Source organism: Phyllobates terribilis, unplaced genomic scaffold, assembly GCF_046119375.1.
Source record: "Phyllobates terribilis strain yellow unplaced genomic scaffold, ASM4611937v1 Scaffold_309__1_contigs__length_2245554, whole genome shotgun sequence".
Taxonomy (NCBI): domain Eukaryota; kingdom Metazoa; phylum Chordata; class Amphibia; order Anura; family Dendrobatidae; genus Phyllobates; species Phyllobates terribilis.
This window is the reverse complement of record NW_027363069.1, coordinates 784,004-807,325: the sequence shown is the minus strand read 5'-3', so window position 1 is coordinate 807,325 and position 23,322 is coordinate 784,004.

Below are 23,322 nucleotides of genomic sequence, written 5' to 3'. Positions count from 1 at the left end.
GTATGGCCGGTGACTCGGGGCCTTCTGGTAGCTTCCGCTTCACGACGGCGGTGCTGGTCCCTTGCGTGTGACCGTGCCTTCGGGTTTCTTGGCCAGAGGACCTGAAATCCCCTGCCGGTCGGTTTCTGCTGCTGGGTAAGGATTAGTCCCCACAGCCTCGGACTCCGGGTCCGGTGAGAACTCTTCAATCAGGGCGAGCTCTACAGCTTCCAGCCCCTGACCTCTTTTAACACGGCTCCCACAGAGCTCCTGATCTCTCTTTCCCTATAGCTGCCTCACTCCAGACCAGACTGTGTCTCTGTCTGGGACTCCTCTTCTCTTTCTCTCCTCTCTAACCCTGCCTCAGCCCCAGTTTATATAGGGGAAGTTCTTCCCCTCCCAGGACTGGGCAGGAGGTGTGGCATGCTTAGGATTCCTGACCAGGAGACCTCCCACCTGCTCTCAGACGTAATATTGCTATTACTGTGGAAACCAGACCCCTGGGGTGCCACATTCCCCCCTAGTAAAATTTAGTACTCCGGGACTAAACATATATATATATATATTTTTTTTAAAACATAACAAGTTATAAACAGAAACAGTACAGTAAAGAAAAACACATTAGGATGGTCACGGCGTGTCCGCAACCGGGTGCAGTTTTTGAAGAAAACAAGGGTGTCCATTTCACCAAAGAACAGGGAGCCGTAACCAGGTAGGGGTCTGTCCTACCCTGAGTCTTTAACAGTCTTAGTCCTTTCCTGGGTTACGCTCCAAACATATATACAAAGGATTCCGGATAATCCATAAAAGACACCTATAAAATAACTAGAAATACATAATTATTTACAAGCAACTATAAACAGGTACATACAAATAAAACAATCTAAACACTTTAGATCCTCCAACGTACGGGCAACTGGCCTTTAGTGGCCCTAGTAGACCTACGGAGCTGACTGACTGGTCCTAAGCTACCGGGTGTAGGAGCTGTTGAAGGTAAGCTGGGCAGCTGTCTACGGACTCTTTGGCTCACTAGGGGCACGGCAGGCTCACTATAAGCAGAGGGTCGATTCTCCTGGTCTGCTTGTGTGGGGTCTTCTGCCTCCTGGACCGGCTGCGCTTCCAGCTCTACCTGTTTTTCCGTAGGCACTTGGGATGCTGGCTGGAGGAAGGTGAGGACGGGTACCACAACAGCGCCATTTACTTGTGTCCAAGACCGAGGGAAGTCCCCGAGTACAGTACTGACCATCTCTTCCCTTTCCTCTGCGGGTCGAGGGTTTTCTTGATCTTCTTCAGGGTTTCGTAGCTTCTCGGGACACTTCTTCAGGTGATCTCGGGAGACAATGGCTGTGGTTTCTCCTCCATCCTTACTGATTGTGCAGACTTTTGGGTTCTCAAGGCTTGAGGGCAGTACGGTGTACGGGTCCTTCTCCCACTGGTCGTCCAACTTGTGGAGCCGTCTCTTCCTTTTCAAGACCTGCTCTCCAGGTACCAGGGGAACAGCGGGAGCATACTGGTTGTAAGTCTTCTCCTGTCTTTCTCTTGCTTGACAGAGACTTCGCTCAACGCTCTCCTGTACTTTCCGGTACTGCTGCTGCCTCTCTGTGTCCCAGTCTGCTTCTGGTGAAGTGTTCTCGGGTGTCAGGACTCCCATATCCAGATCAACAGGCAGCTTACCAGGTCTTGCTCTCATTAGGTAAGCCGGGGTACAGTTGGTAGAACCTACAGGGATGTGGTTGTATAGGTCCACCAGATCAGGCAGTTTCTCAGGCCACAGACTGCGTTCTTCCAGGGGCAATGTTTTCAGAAGGTCTATCACCACCTGGTTCATCTTCTCGCAGAGTCCATTGGTTTGCGGATGATAGGGTGTTGTTCTTATCTTCCGGCAGCCATACAGAGTGCAGAAATCCTGGAAGACTTCCGCTTCAAAGGCAGGTCCTTGGTCCGTCAGCACCTGCTCTGGGTATCCGTGTGGACGGCAGAAGTGCTGCTGGAAGGCTCTAGCTGCTGTTTGAGCCGTTAAGTCCTTGACGGGGACTACAACCAAGAACCGGGAGTAGTGATCCACGATGGTTAACGCATAGACGTAGCCACTTCTGCTGGGGGTCAGTTTTACATGGTCCAAGGCTACCAGTTCCAACGGCTGCCTGGTGACGATGGACTGCAGGGGAGTCTTCTGGCTGGCACGGTCCTTCCTTCTGAGGTTGCATGGGCCACAGTCTCTGCACCACCTCTCGATGGTTCCTCTCATGCCTACCCAGTGGAACCGCCCGCGCAGCAGGACCTCCAGCTTCTTCCATCCAAAGTGCCCAGCTCCGTCATGGTATGCCTCCAGTACCATAGCCGCGTCTCTTCTCGGCACCACCACTTGCCAGATCAGTTCATGCGTCCGGGAGTTAACCATTCTGCGGCACAACTTCCCCCTGTAAAGGAACAGTCGACTCTTCTCAACCCACAGTTGCTTGGTTTCCTCCGGAGCGTCTGGGTCAAGGCGGGCATCTGGCTGAGTCAGCATCTCCTTCACCAGTCGGACAGCGGGGTCACTGTCCTGCGCTTCCGCCCAGTTGTAATGAGGTAAGGGGTTAAACGTAGCGGATTGCTTACCCCTTACACGGTGGGAATACTGGATAGTCCCATGACGGTGGAACGCGGGGAGTTCAACTTCTTCCAGTTCCTCTGGATCTTCCCCTACGTCCGGTAGGTTTGGCATTCTGGACAAGGCATCCGCGTTGGTATTGGAGCGTCCTGCCCGGTATTTGATCGTAAATTCATAGTTGGACAGACGGGCCATCCATCTCTGCTCCAGGGCACCGAGTCTTGCAGTGTCCAGATGTGTCAACGGGTTGTTATCCGTGTACACGGTGAACCGGGAAGAGGCGAGGTAGTGCCTAAAGCGTTCGGTGACTGCCCACACCACTGCCAGGAACTCTAGCTTGAATGAGCTGTAATTCTCAGGGTTTCTTTCGGTGGGTCGTAGTTTTCGGCTGGCGTAAGCAATTACCCGTTCTTTCCCCTGCTGGATCTGGGACAGTACGGCTCCTAGCCCGATGTTACTTGCGTCGGTGTAGAGGATAAAGGGCTGGCTGTAATCAGGGTACGCCAGGATTTCATCCCCCGTGAGGGCCATCTTCAGCTGGCGGAAGGACTCTTCTTCCAGCTTCTCCCATCTGAAGGGCGGCTTCTGGTTCTTGGCCTTCCTGGACTGACCTATCAGGAGGTCCTGCATAGGAGCTGCCTTTTTGGTGAAACCGGGAATGAATCTTCGGTAGTAGCCTACCAACCCGAGGAACTGCCGTACTTCCTTTACGCTGGAGGGTCTTGGCCATTCCTTAATCGCGGTGATCTTATCAGGGTCGGGAGCCACTCCGTCAGCACTCACCACGTGTCCCAGGTACTGCACTTTTGGTTTTAGCAGGTGACACTTCGACGGTTTCACCTTCAGACCGTAGTTTGCCAGGGCTTCAAACACTTCCGCCAGGTGTTTCAGGTGGTCCTCGTAGGTTTTGGAATAAACTATAACATCGTCCAGGTACAGCAGGACCGTCTCAAAGTTCCGGTGTCCCAGACAGCATTCCATCAATCGTTGGAAGGTTCCTGGTGCGTTGCAGAGTCCGAACGGCATGCAGGTAAACTCGCTAAGTCCCATCGGGGTGGTGAATGCGGTCTTCTCCCGGTCCGCCTCTGCTACAGGAACCTGCCAGTACCCGTTAGTGAGATCCAAAGTGGAGAAGAAGTTAGCAGATTTTAAAGCAGCCAAAGACTCCTCTATCCTTGGTAAGGGGTACGCATCTTTGTGGGTGATACGGTTGATTTTCCGGTAATCTACACACATTCTCATGGTGTTGTCCTTCTTTTTAACCAAGACTAGTGGAGCTGCCCAGGGGCTACAGCTATCCCTGATTACTCCAGCCTCCTTCATGTCTCTAAGCATCCCCTTGGCGTGTTGGTAGTGTGCAGGGGGTACGGGTCGGTATCTCTCCTTTATGGGAGGATGGTCTCCCGTGGGGATGTGGTGTTCTACCCCCTTTACTCGCCCGAAGTCTAACGGGTGTTTACTAAACACTCTCTCGTACTCTTGAACCACCCGATAGACTCCCTGTTTCTGGTGTGAGGGAGTGGAGTCAGTACCCAAATGCAGTTGCTGACACCAGTCCTTCATTTGTTGCTTAGAGCCGTTACCTTCCTCTGGATGAGATGGAGGCAAGGGTTCCACGGACTGTACAGAATTTTGGTTGATGGTATACAATTTGGCTAGCGTAGCATACCGGGGCAGGTACACTTCCCTCTTCCCGATATTTATTATGCGAACGGGCACCCTCCCATGGCGTACATCAACCACCCCCCGTGCCGTCAAAATGGTGGGCCTACTATCTGAGTAGACTGGTTCTACCATTGCCTGGTAATCTCTACCTCTCAGACCAATAGCTGCCCGGCACCAAATCATCATTTCACTTTTCGGGGGCATGGCAATAGGGAAAGGGTCACACATTCTCACGCTACCAATCTCACCACCGGAGAGTTCCACCTGTTGCCGTCGCATCAGTGCCCGGATCTCTTTTTGGAGCACTCGCTGCTGACCGGAGCTGGCGTTCTTGGCAACCTGCTGTAAAATGAGAATCACCTCTGCAAGACAATTTTCAATCACATTAGTTCCTAGAGTTATCTTTGGGTGACTCTCGCGCTTGTCAATGTCCACAATGATCAGTCCCTGTGCTGCCAGTTCGACTTTACCGATTTACATGGTCACCTCTTTAAATCCGATCTGTGGCACAGGCTGACCATTGCTGGCGATGATACTCAAGTCGTCGTCAGGGTAGCGGGTTATATCCGAGTCATTCCAGTACTGCTTGAAGAGCACGTACGGGATGGTGGTGACCTGTGACCCGGTGTCCAGTAGGGCACTCATAGGAATGCCATCCAGTACCACAGGCAAGACTGGACGTCCTCCCACATATTTGTCACGCCAGTTCGATGGGCCTGGTGATCTTATTCCTAGGGGTTGGCCCTCTACCCCAGGTTGTGCCAGTTTAAAGGACAGTACCTTGCCATATGTCCGGGTTGATTGCAGCGGCGGCAGATGGGTTGTCCGTCCTCGTTGTATCGGTCGCTGGGTCTTCCTCTGGCCGGTGGGGTCCTCCTTGGTCGGCGCCACGGGATGTCCTCCGGTCCGGATGCCAGCTGGATCTTCCCTGGAGTAGAAACCTGTAAAGACTGCACAGTTCGGGTTAGCGCAGCAACGCTTTTAGTTAGCTCTTGGACCTGGTGGTGCAGGTCTGTATCTGGGTCATTGTTTAAAGCCTGCGCATTAGCTCCCACAGGCCCTGCCGACAAGGGCGCCGTCTCCTGGTGGTAAATGGTAGCAGGGCGTTTGTGGGTCACAGTGCCACCTGGTGCCGGTTCTCGGAGCACCCGGATGGCTCTGTCCTTGAACTGTGCAAAGTCCAGATGAGGGTCCTGTAAGGCCATTGCCCGCAACTGGGTTCGGTGGGCATTGCAATGTAGACCCTCTATAAATTGTTCAGTCAACAACTTGTCTTCGTTTCCCAGGCCGTCAGGGTCGGCCTGCTTAATGGCTCTCAGGGCCTCTTGTAGGTTTAGTGCATAGTCCCTTATATTCTCATGTGCTCGCTGCTTGCACCCGTAGAATCTAAGCTTGATCTCGGCTGAGGTACGGGTATCAAAGGTGTCCTTCAGCCGGGCTAGTATCTCTGCGACAGTCCTCCTCCTCCCGAGTGGCCAGGACTTTACCTCCCTTTGGGCTGCCCCTGTTAATTGAGCCACCAGGATGCTCACTTTTTGCTCCTCTGTGAGGGGGTACACCTGGAAGAGGCTATCCAGCTTTTCTCTGAAGTCAGTTAGGGTATGTGACTCCCCTGAGTACTGGGGTAACCAGGCTGCCCCCGGGATATAGGGCATGGTGAAAGGCATGACCGCAGCAGCGGTGGCGCTGGCGGCGGCTGTGGCGGTGAAGCTCTCCTCCGTATCCGACATCCTCCTCCCCCCTAGTGGACCGTGGCCTACCTTGCGATGATCCTCTTCCGTAGGCCGCGGCTCCGCAGTCGATCGTCAGGGTTGAGGACCTTCCGTCGCGCTCCTGTGACGTCGGCGTCTGCTGGGCTCCTTCCAGGACCTTACGCAACGTCCGGACGTGAGGCGGAGCTTCAGTTCTCGCGCGCTTTCGGAGTCCACGCCCCTCTTCTTCCCGCGCGGCGTCCTCAAGATGGCGTCCAATGGCGGGAAAACTCCACGGATGGCGGGAAGAAGGCAGAAGATGGCGTCGGATGGCGGGAAAACTCCACGGATGGCGGGAAGAAGGCAGAAGATGGCGTCGGATGGCGGGAATCTTCACCACAGGTAAGTTTAACAGTCTTTTTCAGGCACGCAGTACCCGGTGGTTGCGGGCACGAGATCCTGCCGACTACGCCAAAAGTTGACGCACCCCCTGGGCCATGTTAGGGGAATACCCGGAGCCGGATCTGTTGGGGATAGTAGTCCTCGTGGCGGTGACCCGGTCCGTGCCCAGGGTGTCAAACTAAGTGGCGATGTTTTTAGTGGCAGATGTGATATTGTTCGACTACGCCACCCGTTGAATGCGGTTACGAAACCGCCGCTGCAGGGCAGACCGCTGAGGCCGGTGGTACGGTCGTGCAGCATGGATGGTATAACCCCCAACGGGAGGGGTATGGCCTCAGGGCAGCGGACGTGGATGATGAAACACTCAGAGACGGTGCGGTGTAATTCAGGGTCTTTACTGGTGGCAAAGATAGACCCTCCCGGAGTACTGGCTAGCGATCGGGGCCTGGTCAGTCCGTGAGCAGATGGGATCTCCCCTGGCCAGGCGGAGTTGTAGGCCTCCCCAACTAATTGTACTCTTCTGGCTACCTTGCTAGAGGCGGGTAAAAGTAGCCCACGTCCCTGAGTGTACCGTGTGGTGCTCACCCGTATGGCCGGTGACTCGGGGCCTTCTGGTAGCTTCCGCTTCACGACGGCGGTGCTGGTCCCTTGCGTGTGACCGTGCCTTCGGGTTTCTTGGCCAGAGGACCTGAAATCCCCTGCCGGTCGGTTTCTGCTGCTGGGTAAGGATTAGTCCCCACAGCCTCAGACTCCGGGTCCGGTGAGAACTCTTCAATCAGGGCGAGCTGTACAGCTTCCAGCCCCTGACCTCTTTTAACACGGCTCCCACAGAGCTCCTGATCTCTCTTTCCCTATAGCTGCCTCACTCCAGACCAGACTGTGTCTCTGTCTGGGACTCCTCTTCTCTTTCTCTCCTCTCTAACCCTGCCTCAGCCCCAGTTTATATAGGGGAAGTTCTTCCCCTCCCAGGACTGGGCAGGAGGTGTGGCATGCTTAGGATTCCTGACCAGGAGACCTCCCACCTGCTCTCAGACGTAATATTGCTATTACTGTGGAAACCAGACCCCTGGGGTGCCACATATGCATCATGAATCGTGGTATGTGTTAAAGGGGCCCACTGAGACTCTTTCGCCGGGGCCCACAAAAACCTGGAGCTGGCCCTGCCGCACACACACTTAGATCACCGGCGGTCGCGGCCAGCGAAAGTTCCCTCTGCGGCCGGCCTCAGGTGACTGCTCTGCTCTGCACCCGGCGGCCGGAACTGCACAGTGTCCCTGCATGGGGTACGGCTGGGATTACCTTTAACGCATGCTGAGTGACACAGCACGCCGCATGTCACCTGATCAGGGTCCTGACTCCTGAGGCGTGCTGACACACCACGCTGCCTGCCTCCCCTGTTTCCTGTCTCTGAGAATCCCGCTGGAGCGGAGGGCTTGTCCTATTACTGTGGGCCGGCTGCCAGTGACTGTGGCAGCCAGCCAGTGTAAATTACACAATACACTCACTCACTGTGTAATTATTGAAATTTGGAAGGGCCTGGGCCTTGGGAGTAGGAACCGGTCCGGACCTGGAGAAAGGATAGGTGGTTAAAGACATTGAAGTGGCTGCACATTTTGAGGAGGCTAATATTTTTTTCCCTGCAACAAGGCACGCACTCTTCATTTTAAGTGCTTTCCCGTCCACCACAGCTACTGTTGAACGATCTTTCAGTACCCTTCGAAGGGTAAAGACCTGGCTCAGAAGTAGGGAGAGGACAGACTGACTGGATTGGGTTTGATGAGCGTCCATCGGAAATTCTTCAAGGAAAATCAGGACTGGACTGAAACTAAAGTTTTGAACAAGTTTTCTTCAAACCCAAGAAAAATTATATTAGTATAAGACATGTAATTAGAATAAAAATCAAAATTTTTTGCAAGCAAATAATTGTAATAACTAATAAAGCACTTCTATAATTACAGATAATTTTCTTAACATTTTCATTTCATTCACCTTTTTCGCTTTAAAATTTTACAACCTGAACGACCATGGCTTGCCCCCCCCCTAGTTTTGATCGCGGGTACGCCCATGACAGGGTCGTACACAATTTTAAATGCTTTGGATATCGGAAAAAAATTACTTTAAAAAAATGATGGAAAAACCCTTTTAAAAAGACACAGAAAGCAATAAGGAAAAAGCACAAACATAAGAAGTGGTGCTGAGATGGGCCGGCTGCAGTTTATGCAGATCCTTGGGTGACAAAGTGCATGTGGGATAATCTTCACTTTTACAATTTTTTTTTATCCTTGCCTTCTAAAAGCTATAAAACTTTTTTTCCAGTAGATTCGTTGTATCTGGGCTTTTTTTGCAGTTAGAGCTGTAGTTTTTATAAATATTTTCTGATCTCTTTTTATTACTTTTCTTGGTGAGGCAAAGTGAACAAAATAAACTCTAGAGATTCTGCCGTTTCATCTTTTTTTTTCTTTTTCATTCCATCATCCACTCGATAGGATTTCTAGAAGATATTTTTTTTAGTTTTAACACGAACAGATGTGGTGAAGCCAAAAATGATGTAACGGGAGAATTTAACTTTGCAGGCTCAGATCACCGAAAACATCCAATCGCTTTACCGCTACAGTGTAGAGTAATATGACCAATCTCATATTAATCCCAGTTATGGGACGGGCTTCATAGTTGTACAATTGTAATAGTGGGGAAGGGCGTAGCCTTCCCTTGAGACTGAGAGAGTAAAAGGAAGAGTTCCTGAAGACAGACGTCCCCAACTGTGGTAGGCCAAGCTAAGGGGGTTAGCTTTAGTGGTCCGGTTGGTAGAGCAGAGGGGGAACTTAGTGCCCTTATCAAGCCTAGAGAGATATAGAGCTTGTTCCTGGTATAGTTCCTTCTGGGCTGTAGTACCTGAAAACAGCCACAAGATACCACTGTTCGGGGTGCAGATGTCAGGATGAGTCTGCTAGCCGAGCTATAGACAGTGATGGGTTAAGGTTCTGTGATGACAGCTCACTGAGGGTGGGCATATTAGGAAAGTCTCTGTTTTAATTTCCTGAATCAGGAAGTGATAGAGTAGTACAAGAAGGGATTGCGACCTGATGAGACAGCCTTACTATAGTGGCTGCTAGGGTAGACGGGAGCTCCGAACCCTCAGACAGTGAGATCCCAGTGCGCAGTTCTCCCCACGCAAGAGCACGAGTCCTGTTCGCTCGCCGTAGAAACTCACCAAAGCGTAGTGAGGACACGGGGCACTTCTGGTCTGCAGGCAGCAGAGGAAGCTAAACAGTACTCCAAGCCAAGACGTGGGGGAGAGATTTCGGATCCGTTCACTGTTAATACAGAGGAGTCTCTAGGGCCAGGAATTATAGCCACAGAGATGCTCCGCTTAAAGAGGGAACCAGGGCTGAAGCAGTTAACGGCGCCTGTGAGGGAGATGATTACCTGTCGGGCCTTATCCATTATATCTGACTGTAAATACTGTAAATATTCCTCTTCCCCAAGTAAAGTCCAAGTTCTGGTTAAGAACCTCGTGTCCTCTGAAATTATTGCTGCCCTGGTCCCAGAAGAAAATTGCCTGGAGACAGCCGCGATCGGATGGCGTGAAGTAAGTGAAGAGCACTACATACACAGCCACACTTCAGAGAGAGGACACGTATTGTCTGTAGGGTGCCATAGCGAGAGGGGGCTACAGCTCGCCCACGACTACCTCGCTGGGGCACCTTACATTTGGCGTAGTCGGCAGGATGCGAGCTCCTCGCATGAAGAAAGCGGGGAAGAGCCGACACAGAACACTGAGGAGAAAGTGTTGGAAGGCATGCGGCCCAAGATGGCGGCCCGAAGCATGGATTCCAAGATGGTGACGACGGCGGTAAAGTCTGGGAGAAGAACCGCCCATCGTGGGAGTGGACGGCGCTGGAGAGCGTGAAAAGATGTCCAGCCCCTACGAGTTCCGGCCCGAAGAAGGATGGGCCCAGCGGTGAAGATGCGCCCCAGGATGGGACGTCCAGTGAGGAAGAGGGTGCGGCGCAAAGTGAAGTCCGGCCCCGTGAGTATCAGCGCGCGCAGAGAGGGGGCGCGGCTGAAGGCGAAGCGGCCGAGAGTGACGAGTGACGGGGCGGTCGCGTCAGAGGTCCGTCCCAGGAAGAGGCGTAGCTGGACGCACAGGACACGCGTCACCGGTAAGCGACCGGCGCCATTTTCTGTCCGGCACGTAAGGAGAAGGAGGTGCGGCAGCAGACGTCCTGAGAGGATGGCAGCCCCAGAGCCTGACAACGTGCGCGAGGCAAGCGGTGAGGAGGAACCCCTGAAGATCACTACACCAGGGGCCGCGGCTGGAAGTCGTCCGCCGGCGGGCGCTGCCCGCGATCCGCTGCCTTTACCCCCAGTGGCTGTTCAGTGGGCCACTAGGCCTGATCCGGAGCTGGGCCTGCTAGTCCACGAGCTTCACATGTGGTGCTGGAGCCGGATGCCGGAGGAAACGTCCCCCTCGGCTGAGGGAGGAGAACATCCAGGTGGGGTCGGAGCAATAGCTGCAGCGAAGCTTACAGAAGGTGAGCGGTCCATGCCCCAGCGGCCGGTCACGTCTGCGGTACCTGCCCCAGTAGTTTCCGTGGCAACAGAGGCCCCCAGGCCTTCAGGGGACGGTGCGGAAGGGAAGCCCCCTAAAAGAAAGGCCCCGCGGGAGAATTTCTGGTCGTTGGCCTTGGAGGCCCTACATTCCCCCTCAGCAGAGCGGTACGCCGAGCCCAGGAGTCCTAAGTGGGCTACCCGGGACCCCCCGATGACCGCGCGAGAACAGCGGCGATGGACCGATACCTTCCTGAGAGGCTGGCTGGAGGGGTCCAACGCAGCAAGAAGGGAGTCAGTGGAGGAAGCTCAGACCCGGGGGCGGGTCATAGAATTCCGTATCCATGAGGGGTACGGGTTTCTGGAAGAAGAATGGACCGGGCACGAGGTGTTCGTGTCCCGCGAGGCGGTAAAACGGGACTATCTGCCTGACCGTTTACACAACCTGCACGTGGGGGACATCGTGCACTTTGTAAAATGTGAGTGCCAAAACGGGTGGTATGCGGCTGCGGTCACCCGCCCATATAAATGGGAAGACGTCCTAGAGAAGGACCGACAGGTCTTCGAGAGGAGGGCCAAAAGAGAGGCTAAGCAACGCTGGGCTAGGGAAGCCCCTAAAGGCTTTCTGTCCCCACCTAAGGCCAGTACTCCACCGACAGAGGAGCCTGGGAGGCGGCAGTGGGGAGATATTGTGAGCGACGAGGAGGAGGATGTCGCCAGCAGCAAGGAAGCCGATTTCCTTAGTGAGGTGCCAGAGAAGGAGTCGGCACCACAACACCCAGGAGGGGCTGAGGCAGTTGAGCAGGGGGCTGCCAGAGAGACTCAGGCTGGTGTTAGCCAGGAGGTCCATCATTTTTCTGTCACCAGCTACGGCCCTACCCAGGTCGGCTGTGGCAGTGCTACGTCCTCGGACGAGGACCCCGGGCCTAGCAGATACCCCAATCAGCCGTGGAAGTGGAGGAAGCCACCTTCATCTGCAGCATGGGCCGCCTTCATGAGGGAACAGAGGGAGGCCCGGAAGAAGTGAGCTAAGTGGGCTAAAAGGTCCGTTTACCTTTCACTTCTTCTCCTACTAGGACCCATCGGTGGTGGTCCTTTCTGTAGTTTGGGACTGTTACCCAGTGGGGGCGAAGTGCCCCATGTTGACTTCAGTTGAAACAAAAAAAATAAAAAATGGAAGACTGTTCCCCTACCTCCTAGGCCAGGAAGGCCTTAAGCAGCACCCAAAAGTTGCGTGCGCGGGAGAGCTGCTCTTTTTGTTTTTATTTTTGTTTTCTTTTTGTTGCGCTTGTTGCGCCTTTTTCTGCTGGAATTTAAATTGCTGAGTGTTATGCACACGCCCGGGCTAAGCGGCGTGTGCGTGTGATTGGTAGTGATTCCACTGGACCGTGCCGGAGAGTGAATGCCTGGAGGGGCGTGACTAAGTATTCACCCGATCCGACCAGGGTCGCACGACGGCATACGACGCCAGTGCACCAAGGAGGAACCGAGCAGAGGGACCAGGTGCTACTCCAGGACAGACCCCGGACACGGCTGTTGACCCACACAGGGGAATACAGGAACAGGCTGGTAGGCTGGCACACAGACTGGTGGGTATAGGCAGGCACGACTGGTATGCAGGCAGGCGGGTATGCAGGCAGGGGGGTAAAGGCAAGCACAGCTAGAGTGCAGACAGGGAGGCACTAGCAGGTAGGAACACAGGCGGGATAGGACCCAGTACACACCGGGACTCAGGAACAATACAGGCAGAGGGTTACAGGCAAGCACAGCTAGAGTGCAGACAAGGCTGAGCAGGGAGGACAGGGCTCTGTTCACACGGAACAGACAGGAAGGGAAAGACAGAGCCAGATACTCACACAGTACTTGCAGAGACAACAAGCAGGAGTTAGGTACGAGTTCAGACTCTGCAGAAAAAGGAAGGGAACGGACATAGAGGCAAAACAGGTAAAGGACAGGAGAGAGTTCAGACTGGAACTGAGTGTACGGAGGAGACCGACACTGCAGAGGGATACAGGAGCGGGTCTGGGAATACGGCCCCCAGAGAGGCGGAACGAACAGGCAAGGAGCGTGTTCAGACAGGACAGACCAGACGCAGGAGCGGGTCTAGGAAATCGGCCACTAGAAGGCGGAACGAACAGGCAAGGAGCGTGTTCAGACAGGACAGACCAGACACAGGAGCGGGTCTAGGAAATCGGCCACTAGAAGGCGAGAGGAACAGGCTAGGAGCGTGTTCAGACAGGACAGACCAGACACAGAAAGGAGTCAGTTCAGACACGGGAGCTGATACCGCAAAGCAGGAGACATACAGGACTCAGTTCAGACACGGGAGCTGATACCGCAAAGCAGGAGACATACAGGACACAGTTCAGACACGGGAGCTGATACCGCAAAGCAGGAGACATACAGGACTCAGTTCAGACACGGGAACTGATACAAAAAGCAAGAGACGGGACCTGGCACCTTCAGAGTGCAAGCACACACTGAAGGAAACACTATGCTCAGGCAGGGATAGAAGGGAGCTGCTGAGCTATATACCAAGTGACAGACAGCAATAGGCTGAGGACGCACAAGGGGTGTGACCCACAGCAGGTACAAAAGGCAGGAAGTGATCGGGCGCCGCCCTTAAGCAGCAGAAACAGACACAAACAGACAGCATGGAGGGAAGCCAGAGAGACATTCTGGACAGGAGATCAAGTGCGCGCTCTTGCACAGTGGGAGATGGACCACCATGCAAGGACGCCGCCAGGTATGTTACAGTACCTCCCCCCTTACGCCCCCTCTTCTTCAGGCCTGCCAGAATCTTCCGCAGGGAATTCGAGGGCCAGTCGTTCACTGGGTTGGAGGGGGACAGAGACTTAAGGGTAATCTCTGCTTCGAGGTACATCTTGTCAAGCTCACAGGAAGAAATAGACGGGTTATCAGGTACATAATGAGGAAAAGTCACTGTCTCTTTGTTATCTGGTGATATCCCGGAGGATTCAGGAAACAACTGGAGGTCCTCCGCCGGGTCAGAAGAGTGCAGAGGCTCAGAGAAAACAACTGCTTCAGAGTACACTAGGTCGGACTCACTGGAGGAAGCAGGCGAGGTATCGGGTACCGAGTATAGGAAAGTCTCTGTCCATTCACCACCAGGTGGCACCCCGAAGGGTTCTGGAGACAGCTGGCGGACCTCCGCCTGGTCAGAGGGGTGTAGAGACTCACGGGTAACCTCTGCTTCAGAGTACACTAGGTCGGACTCACTGGAGGAAGCAGGCGAGGTATCGGGTACCGAGTATAGGAAAGTCTCTGTCCATTCACCACCAGGTGGCACCCCGAAGGGTTCTGGAGACAGCTGGCGGTCCTCCGCCTGGTCAGAGGGGTGTAGAGACTCACGGGTAACCTCTGCTTCAGAGTACACTAGGTCGGACTCACTGGACGAAGCAAGCGAGGTATCAGATCCAGGATATAGGAAAGTCTCTGTCCATTCACCACCAGGTGGCACCCCGAAGGATTCTGAACACAACTGGAGGTCCTCCGCCTGGTCGGAGGGGTGTAGAGACTCAGGAGTAACCTCTGCTTCGGAGTACACTAAGTTGGACTCACTGGACGAAGCGAGCGAGGTATCAGGTACAGAGTATAGGAGAGTCTCTGTCCTTTCGCTACCAGGTAGCACCCCGAAGGGTTCAGGAGACAACTGGAGATCCTCCGCCTGGTCGGAGGGGTGTAGAGACTCGGAGGTAACTACCACTTTGGGGTACCCATTGTCAGGCTCACAGGACGAAGCGGACAAAGTATTGAGTACCGGGTGTAGAGAAGTCTCTCTCCATTTGTCATCGAGTGGTATCCCGGAGGGTTCAGGAGGCAACAGGGGATCCTCCGCCAGGTAGTAGAGGTGCACAGACTCTGAGGTAACCACAGCTTTGGAGCATCCTTGGACATGCACACCGGTTAAAGAGAAAGAAGCATCAGATGCCGGGTGCAGGAAGTTCTCCTGTGTGGAGTCTGGATGGGCAGAAGTCTCTTCGGCCAGGAGAACTGGTGCACTACCCACGCACATTACCCATTGGGGTTTCTCCGGGATACAGGGAGATGAAGCTTCAGTAGGGACTTCAAGGTTGGGGTCAGGAGGTCTCAGGGAGGACAGACCCTGGCGTGACGGCTTGCCTCTAAGTCTAGCACGTCTGGACTGCCTCTTGAGGTTGAGAGAAGTATTCCGGAAAGCGTAGTCACCCTGTGAGGATTCTGGGTGGGCAGTAGTCTCATTGGGCTGGAGGACTATTGCGCTACCCACACACATTACCCGTCGGGGCTGCTCCGGGATATTGGGAAGTGAAGCTTCAGCAGGGGCTTCAGAGTTAGGGTCCTCGAAGACCATACGAAAGGCCACCAGGAAGGCCTGCAGGTCAAGGATGACAGGATCCCATGCTTCCCATAGGGGGGTGACCCATTTCAAGGCATCACCCGCTAGGTAGTCAATCATAAAGGCCACTTTAGCCCAATCGGAAGGAAAATAGAGAGGGTAGGCCTTAAAGTGTAGCATGCATTGCTCCACAAATGCACGACACTGTCTTGGATCCCCATAGTAACGTGGCGGATCCGCAGGAACGAGGGCTGATAGATCCATCTGGACGGGTGCGTAATTCGCCTGGAACTCAGCTAAAGGGGGAAAAAAATTTATTTATTTTATTTTAATGCATGTATTCGCTGGAAAAACTTCTCAAAGAGCGAAGGCCGTGGGGCTCAACGGGAACCATGGCCTGAGCATGCTGTTATGCACACGCCCGGGCTAAGCGGCGTGTGCGTGTGATTGGTAGTGATTCCACTGGACCGTGCCGGAGAGTGAATGCCTGGAGGGGCGTGACTAAGTATTCACCCGATCCGACCAGGGTCGCACGACGGCATACGACGCCAGTGCACCAAGGAGGAACCGAGCAGAGGGACCAGGTGCTACTCCAGGACAGACCCCGGACACGGCTGTTGACCCACACAGGGGAATACAGGAACAGGCTGGTAGGCTGGCACACAGACTGGTGGGTATAGGCAGGCACGACTGGTATGCAGGCAGGCGGGTATGCAGGCAGGGGGGTAAAGGCAAGCACAGCTAGAGTGCAGACAGGGAGGCACTAGCAGGTAGGAACACAGGCGGGATAGGACCCAGTACACACCGGGACTCAGGAACAATACAGGCAGAGGGTTACAGGCAAGCACAGCTAGAGTGCAGACAAGGCTGAGCAGGGAGGACAGGGCTCTGTTCACACGGAACAGACAGGAAGGGAAAGACAGAGCCAGATACTCACACAGTACTTGCAGAGACAACAAGCAGGAGTTAGGTACGAGTTCAGACTCTGCAGAAAAAGGAAGGGAACGGACATAGAGGCAAAACAGGTAAAGGACAGGAGAGAGTTCAGACTGGAACTGAGTGTACGGAGGAGACCGACACTGCAGAGGGATACAGGAGCGGGTCTGGGAATACGGCCCCCAGAGAGGCGGAACGAACAGGCAAGGAGCGTGTTCAGACAGGACAGACCAGACGCAGGAGCGGGTCTAGGAAATCGGCCACTAGAAGGCAGAACGAACAGGCAAGGAGCGTGTTCAGACAGGACAGACCAGACACAGGAGCGGGTCTAGGAAATCGGCCACTAGAAGGCGAGAGGAACAGGCTAGGAGCGTGTTCAGACAGGACAGACCAGACACAGAAAGGAGTCAGTTCAGACACGGGAGCTGATACCGCAAAGCAGGAGACATACAGGACTCAGTTCAGACACGGGAGCTGATACCGCAAAGCAGGAGACATACAGGACACAGTTCAGACACGGGAGCTGATACCGCAAAGCAGGAGACATACAGGACTCAGTTCAGACACGGGAACTGATACAAAAAGCAAGAGACGGGACCTGGCACCTTCAGAGTGCAAGCACACACTGAAGGAAACACTATGCTCAGGCAGGGATAGAAGGGAGCTGCTGAGCTATATACCAAGTGACAGACAGCAATAGGCTGAGGACGCACAAGGGGTGTGACCCACAGCAGGTACAAAAGGCAGGAAGTGATCGGGCGCCGCCCTTAAGCAGCAGAAACAGACACAAACAGACAGCATGGAGGGAAGCCAGAGAGACATTCTGGACAGGAGATCAAGTGCGCGCTCTTGCACAGTGGGAGATGGACCACCATGCAAGGACGCCGCCAGGTATGTTACACTGAGGCACACCTTGAGGATGGATATCCTCCGAATCTAAGAGACTTGCGGCCTAGCGGGAAGAACCGGTGACCCCCGCTAGGGCCAAGAAGAAAAGAGACTCACAGGGTGTTACCTGTGACGGTGTGCCTCAGAATGTAGCCCCAGGAGGGGATTAAGGGCTATTGAAGAGTTGACCTGATTTAAAAATGTGGACATGGACACTTCGGTTCCAGGGTCCTTACCAAGAAGGACCGGTGCCTCTGAAAAAGTTGATAGTGGACTGTCCTGAATTGCTGTTCCAGGGCCCTTAACCGAGAAGGGCCGGTCTTCCAGCCAAGAAGGTGACCTCAGGACCAGTCGCTTACTAAGAATGTTTTAGTAAAATTTAGTAATGTAATTTTATAACTGTTGATTGATGTTTATTGCCTAGTGTGGTCAGGGACGACCAACATTAAAGTGTCGGGGAATGTAATAGTGGGGAAGGGCGTAGCCTTCCCTTGAGACTGAGAGAGTAAAAGGAAGAGTTCCTGAAGACAGACCTCCCCAACTGTGGTAGGCCAAGCTAAGGGGGTTAGCTTTAGTGGTCCGGTTGGTAGAGCAGAGGGGGAACTTAGTGCCCTTATCAAGCCTAGAGAGATATAGAGCTTGTTCCTGGTATAGTTCCTTCTGGGCTGTAGTACCTCAAAACAGCCACAAGATGCCACTGTTCGGGGTGCAGATGTCAGGATGAGTCTGCTAGCCGAGCTATAGACAGTGATGGGTTAAGGTTCTGTGATGACAGCTCACTGAGGGTGGGCATATTAGGAAAGTCTCTGTTTTAATTTCCTGAATCAGGAAGTGATAGAGTAGTACAAGAAGGGATTGCGACCTGATGAGACAGCCTTACTATAGTGGCTGCTAGGGTAGACGGGAGCTCCGAACCCTCAGACAGTGAGATCCCAGTGCGCAGTTCTCCCCACGCAAGAGCACGAGTCCTGTTCGCTCGCCGTAGAAACTCACCAAAGCGTAGTGAGGACACGGGGCACTTCTGGTCTGCAGGCAGCAGAGGAAGCTAAACAGTACTCCAAGCCAAGACGTGGGGGAGAGATATCGGATCCGTTCACTGTTAATACAGAGGAGTCTCTAGGGCCAGGAATTATAGCCACAGAGATGCTCCGCTTAAAGAGGGAACCAGGGCTGAAGCAGTTAACGGCGCCTGTGAGGGAGATGATTACCTGTCGGGCCTTATCCATTATATCTGACTGTAAATACTGTAAATATTCCTCTTCCCCAAGTAAAGTCCAAGTTCTGGTTAAGAACCTCGTGTCCTCTGAAATTATTGCTGCCCTGGTCCCAGAAGAAAATTGCCTGGAGACAGCCGCGATCGGATGGCGTGAAGTAAGTGAAGAGCACTACATACACAGCCACACTTCAGAGAGAGGACACGTATTGTCTGTAGGGTGCCATAGCGAGAGGGGGCTACAGCTCGCCCACGACTACCTCGCTGGGGCACCTTACACAATCATGGAAGACATGGAGGCCTTCAGTAGGATCCTTGGCTGTCAAGACAATGCCATTGCCACATAACACTCATATGATTGATGATATGACATGGCTTTATAACTGATGGGGAGCCGTACCCCTTCAAGCCCCACTGATTCTCAGAAAGAGGGGGATGCTGTCTTTGCCTGCACAGCGGCACTCTAAGGCTATGTGCCCACGATGCAGAAATGCTCCGGCTTTTTCCTGAACGTTTCTGTATCTCCCTGGCATGTGGATTTTACATGCGTTTTTTTCAGCCAGGGACAAGCGTTTGTCATGCGTTTTGCACATGCGATTTCGCATGCGGGTTGTCAAGCGCTTTCCAAGCGATTTTAGCATCACTTGGAAAAGTGCTTGACAACTTGGTCACACTATATAAATCCATGCAACCGGCATGGATTTTATATAGTGTGACCAAGTTAGTTAAAAAAAAGAATAAAAATGGTAAAAAATAAAAAAAAAACATTATACTCACCTTCCAATGGCCCCCGGTCTCCTTATCCGATGCGACCCGTCACATGACTAAATGACGTCATGAAAGGTCCTTTTAGACCATCGCGAGCCGCCGGGGAGCCAGGACGCATCACTAAGGAGACCGGGGGCCATCAGAAGGTGAGTATAAGGTTTATTTTTTAATTTAAATTCTTTGTATTTTAACAGGAACTATGGTACCGGGGTCTGGATGAGAGTCTCCTCTTCTCCAGACCCGGGTAACATCCGCACATTGAATCGCTTAATATCCGCATGTGTACATGTAGTCATGCGGATATTAAGCGATTCAATGCAAGTCAATGGCGGCAAAAACGCCGCACTTCCGCAAAATAATTGGTAGTGCTGCGGATTTTTCCGCAATGATAATCCGCAGCAGAAATTTCCGCAGCATGTGCACAGCACGTGCGGATTATCATTGGGGAACATGGCAGACCTTCTACCAAGCGTTTAAGCGTTCCTGCGGCGGAATTGCCGCTGCGGAAACGCTTAAAAAACGCATAGTGGGCACACAGCCTTACGCGGTGAAATGAGCTGCATCTGGATCTCGTCCACCTAAAGGGACTGTCAGCACAGAATGACTGTTCAAACTAAGTCCCAACTCTTGGTGCTTCATGACGGGGCCAATCATTTATGTACACCTTCCCACCTGCTTGTTTGCCCTCCATCCACACCCTCCTCTTCTTTGATTGACAGCTCTGGCTTCATAGAACCAGAGAAGGAAGGAGACAGAGGTAAAACAAGCAGGTGGGAAGGTGTATATAAAGGATTGGCCCACGCCGTGATCCACGGAGCGCTTGTACTTGGTTTCAACAGTCATTCTGTGCTGACAGTCCCTTTAAAATCAGTGTTTCCCAAACTCCAGTCCTCACGGCCCCCCACAGGTCATGTCTTCAGGATTTCCATAGTATTGCACAGGTGAGAGAATTCCTGATTCCTTGATGATACTTTCATCACATGTGTAATACTGAGGAAATCCTGAAAACCTGACCTGTTGGGGGCCATGAGGACTGGAGTTTGGGAAACACTGCTTTAAATGGAGCGGTGCTGCAGTTTTATTATTCAGCAATTAGCAGGATCCCCCAACAATTTCTTAAGCAATGAGAAAATGCAGTCCCTAATGATGTCCTCTGACAATAAGCGGATCACGGACAGCAGATGCATTGGGTTCTGCATTTCTTTGAGAATGGGATGGGGCAGCTTCTGTCTTCTCAGTGATACAATCAGGAAGGAGATGCAGCGTGAGACAATCCCTGTCTAGATCTTTGATCTGATCATCAATACAGAGGGCTGATTGGTGAAGACAGAGGGAAAGGCTAATAAAATTATTAAAAAAAAACGTAGTTTTTCGGCTGGCACTTCCTCTGGGGTCAGTATGCCAACCTCATTGACTTCATAGCACTTGCCAGAGTGGGGCAGAGACGATTTTATTGCCTTTACACACGTCACCTCCACACAGGGCGATGCTGCTACGACGCCTCTGTAGTGATCAAACGTGGAGTCAAACAGCAGGGCTTTAAGAGGGCTGCCCTTTTCAATCTTGGGACTAAAACACAAAAATAAGACATCCTGTTAAGGGGGATAAAGGTAAGTAAACCGCGTTCAGTCCAGGGTGATGAATTCCAAAAGACAAAGTTTATTCCGCCATCACATAACGTTTCGACCTGTTATAGGTCTTTATCAAGTATATACAAAGACATACAGGGATACTGATCCCCTTTAAGGAAAATCAGTGGCCAGAACCCTTTAAATTCCCCTTAAATGGTCCAAAACTGAAACTGTGGGAACAATATAATCCACTTAGGGTTCAGCAAACTTACAGTCAAGGGTTTGATAAAATTATCTACACCCTTGTGTCTCCAGAAAGCATAGCGTACGTTCACGTGCTGAAAATGCCGACCAGTGCTGGAGTGAGCGGAGGTCCGCAGCTTGTGACACTCCTGCTGTAGTGAAACTACAGGTCCCAGCAGACTGACGGTCTCTCATCAAGTTATGCTGGGAGCCGCAGTTTCACAAATAGCGCTAGAGGATCCTTGTCAAAAATAGGAGGCTGCCACTAGGGTTTCTCCCACAAATATGTAATCGGACGTGGAGCAGATCTGCACGTGGATGAACCATATTCTCTATCTGTGAACATACTACTCCTTCACTCAGATTCTAAGTGGTTCTGCAGCGCATCTGTGCAGAGCAAGCTGTCAATCAAAATCCAGGCCGGGTTTACAGCCGTCGCCCCTGATATAGCGAGCGGTGCTGTGATCCAAGACAGTAGCCGCTCCGTGCACAACGATGAGTGAAGGCCGGCGGCTGCAGGGAGGAAAGAAGTTAATTTTCTCCCGGTACCTACACTATCAATAAGGCGGCCGGGCAGCATTGTAACAATATTTATCTGCAGATTAACCCTATACCTGCAGGTACATAGCATTTTCCAAGGTGACAGGTTCCCTTTAATAAAGAGAAGATGGATAGAGCCGCATTAGTCCGTACTCACGGTGGAAGCCTCCTGACAACTTCTTGAAGAACACTTTCCACATTTGTTCCAAGCTTCCCCGACATCTAATAGAAATAAACAGAGAAATGAATTTCTTAATACAGTTTAGAACTCGGCTACAACGAATCAGAAGAAATGAAACCTGTTTGAAGCTGACAAGCAATCAAGCCCCTCCGTAAGCCACACAGAACATGGCTACTTATGTCATCTGCAGGTGATTAAAGGAACCTGTCATGCTGAAATGGTATAAGATCTGTAGGGGGTGTTGTAGAGCAGAGAAGTTGATCAGACTGATAGACATATCTGTGGGAAGAGAGTCAGCAAAACTGGCATTTTATGCAGTGAAAAGTCCTGCCGTATGTACACTAGTCCAGTGGGCGGTCCTACTAAGTGATTGACAGTTCCCTGTATGACCATGCAGGCAAAGATAGCTGTCAATCACTAGTAGGACCACCCACTGGACTCATCTGTACAAACAGCAGGATTCCACTGAATAAATTGATACAGGAAAAACATCTATCTTTGTAGCGTATTAGCCAGTAGATAGAAGAGTATTTAGATTTGAGAGTCCTCAGTGGTTGATACCATCTTTTCCGTTAGCCATTAAAAAGTAACAAATTGCAGGCTTTCCAGACTACTCAGGTCTCAGGTCTGCCTGATGAAGAAGCCTGAGTCGTCTGGAAAGCTTGCAATTTGTTACCATCTTTTCAGTTAGCCATTAAAGGTATCAACCACTGAAGACTCTCAAATCTAATGAATAAATTACAATTTATACTGAATCTTCTCCCACAAACCTATATATCGTTCTGCTCAGTTTCTCATGGATAAAACCTGTACATCTGAATGGGGCTTTAATGTTGTTATTACAATCATGTAACCGCAGATCACAAAATCTTTCATATGATCATTTTTTTAACACTTAAAACCCCAATGGATATTTATGTTTACTAAAGGATTCCTTTCCCATTCTTTTGGCAGCTCTTCTTTAGGTATGGACACAGACCAGCATCCGGCATAAAGACATCTGGAGACTTTTCCTTTTTCTGGGATATTGGATAATCTTCTTCATTTCTAACGCTTTAAATCTTTCAAATTCTTTCTGAAAAATGTATCATAAAGGGACTTTCTCAGGTCAGTTTTGCTTGTGGTTGTGTTACCATTATTTGTGCCAAATGTATCAAAGTGTTGCACGATGTTTGATAAATGTTTATGTAGCACTTCCATCTATCTTTATTTATTTTACTCACTTATATGGCGCCATTAATTTCACAGCACTTTACAGACATTATCATCACTGCCCCCATCGGGGCTCACAATCTACATTCCCTATCAGTATGTCTTTGGAGTGTGGGAGAAAACCGAAGAACCCGGAGGAAACCCACGCAAACACAAGGAGAACATACAAACTTCTTGCAGATGTCGTCCTTGGTGGGATTTGAACCCAGGACCCCAGCGCTGCAAAACAACAATGCTAACCACTGAGCCACCGTGTATCTTTATCCACTTTTAACGTCACCCGTCGTTCTTAGACCTGTGTGGCTTACCAAGCCCAATTTCTAAAAGTTGCAAGAGTGCTGTAAAATAGGAAGCTGCACATTTTTGCGCAAAAATGATGCGTCACAAAAGTTTGGTTTTTTTTAACACCAAAAATTGATGTAAATTCCTCGCTACATTGCCCCTTTTCCAGCCACATTTTGTAGAAAAAAATAAAAAGACAAGGTACAGACAGCGGAGTTAAATTTGCCTACAGGAATGATTTTGATCTGGAGCGCATCGTACCCGGATA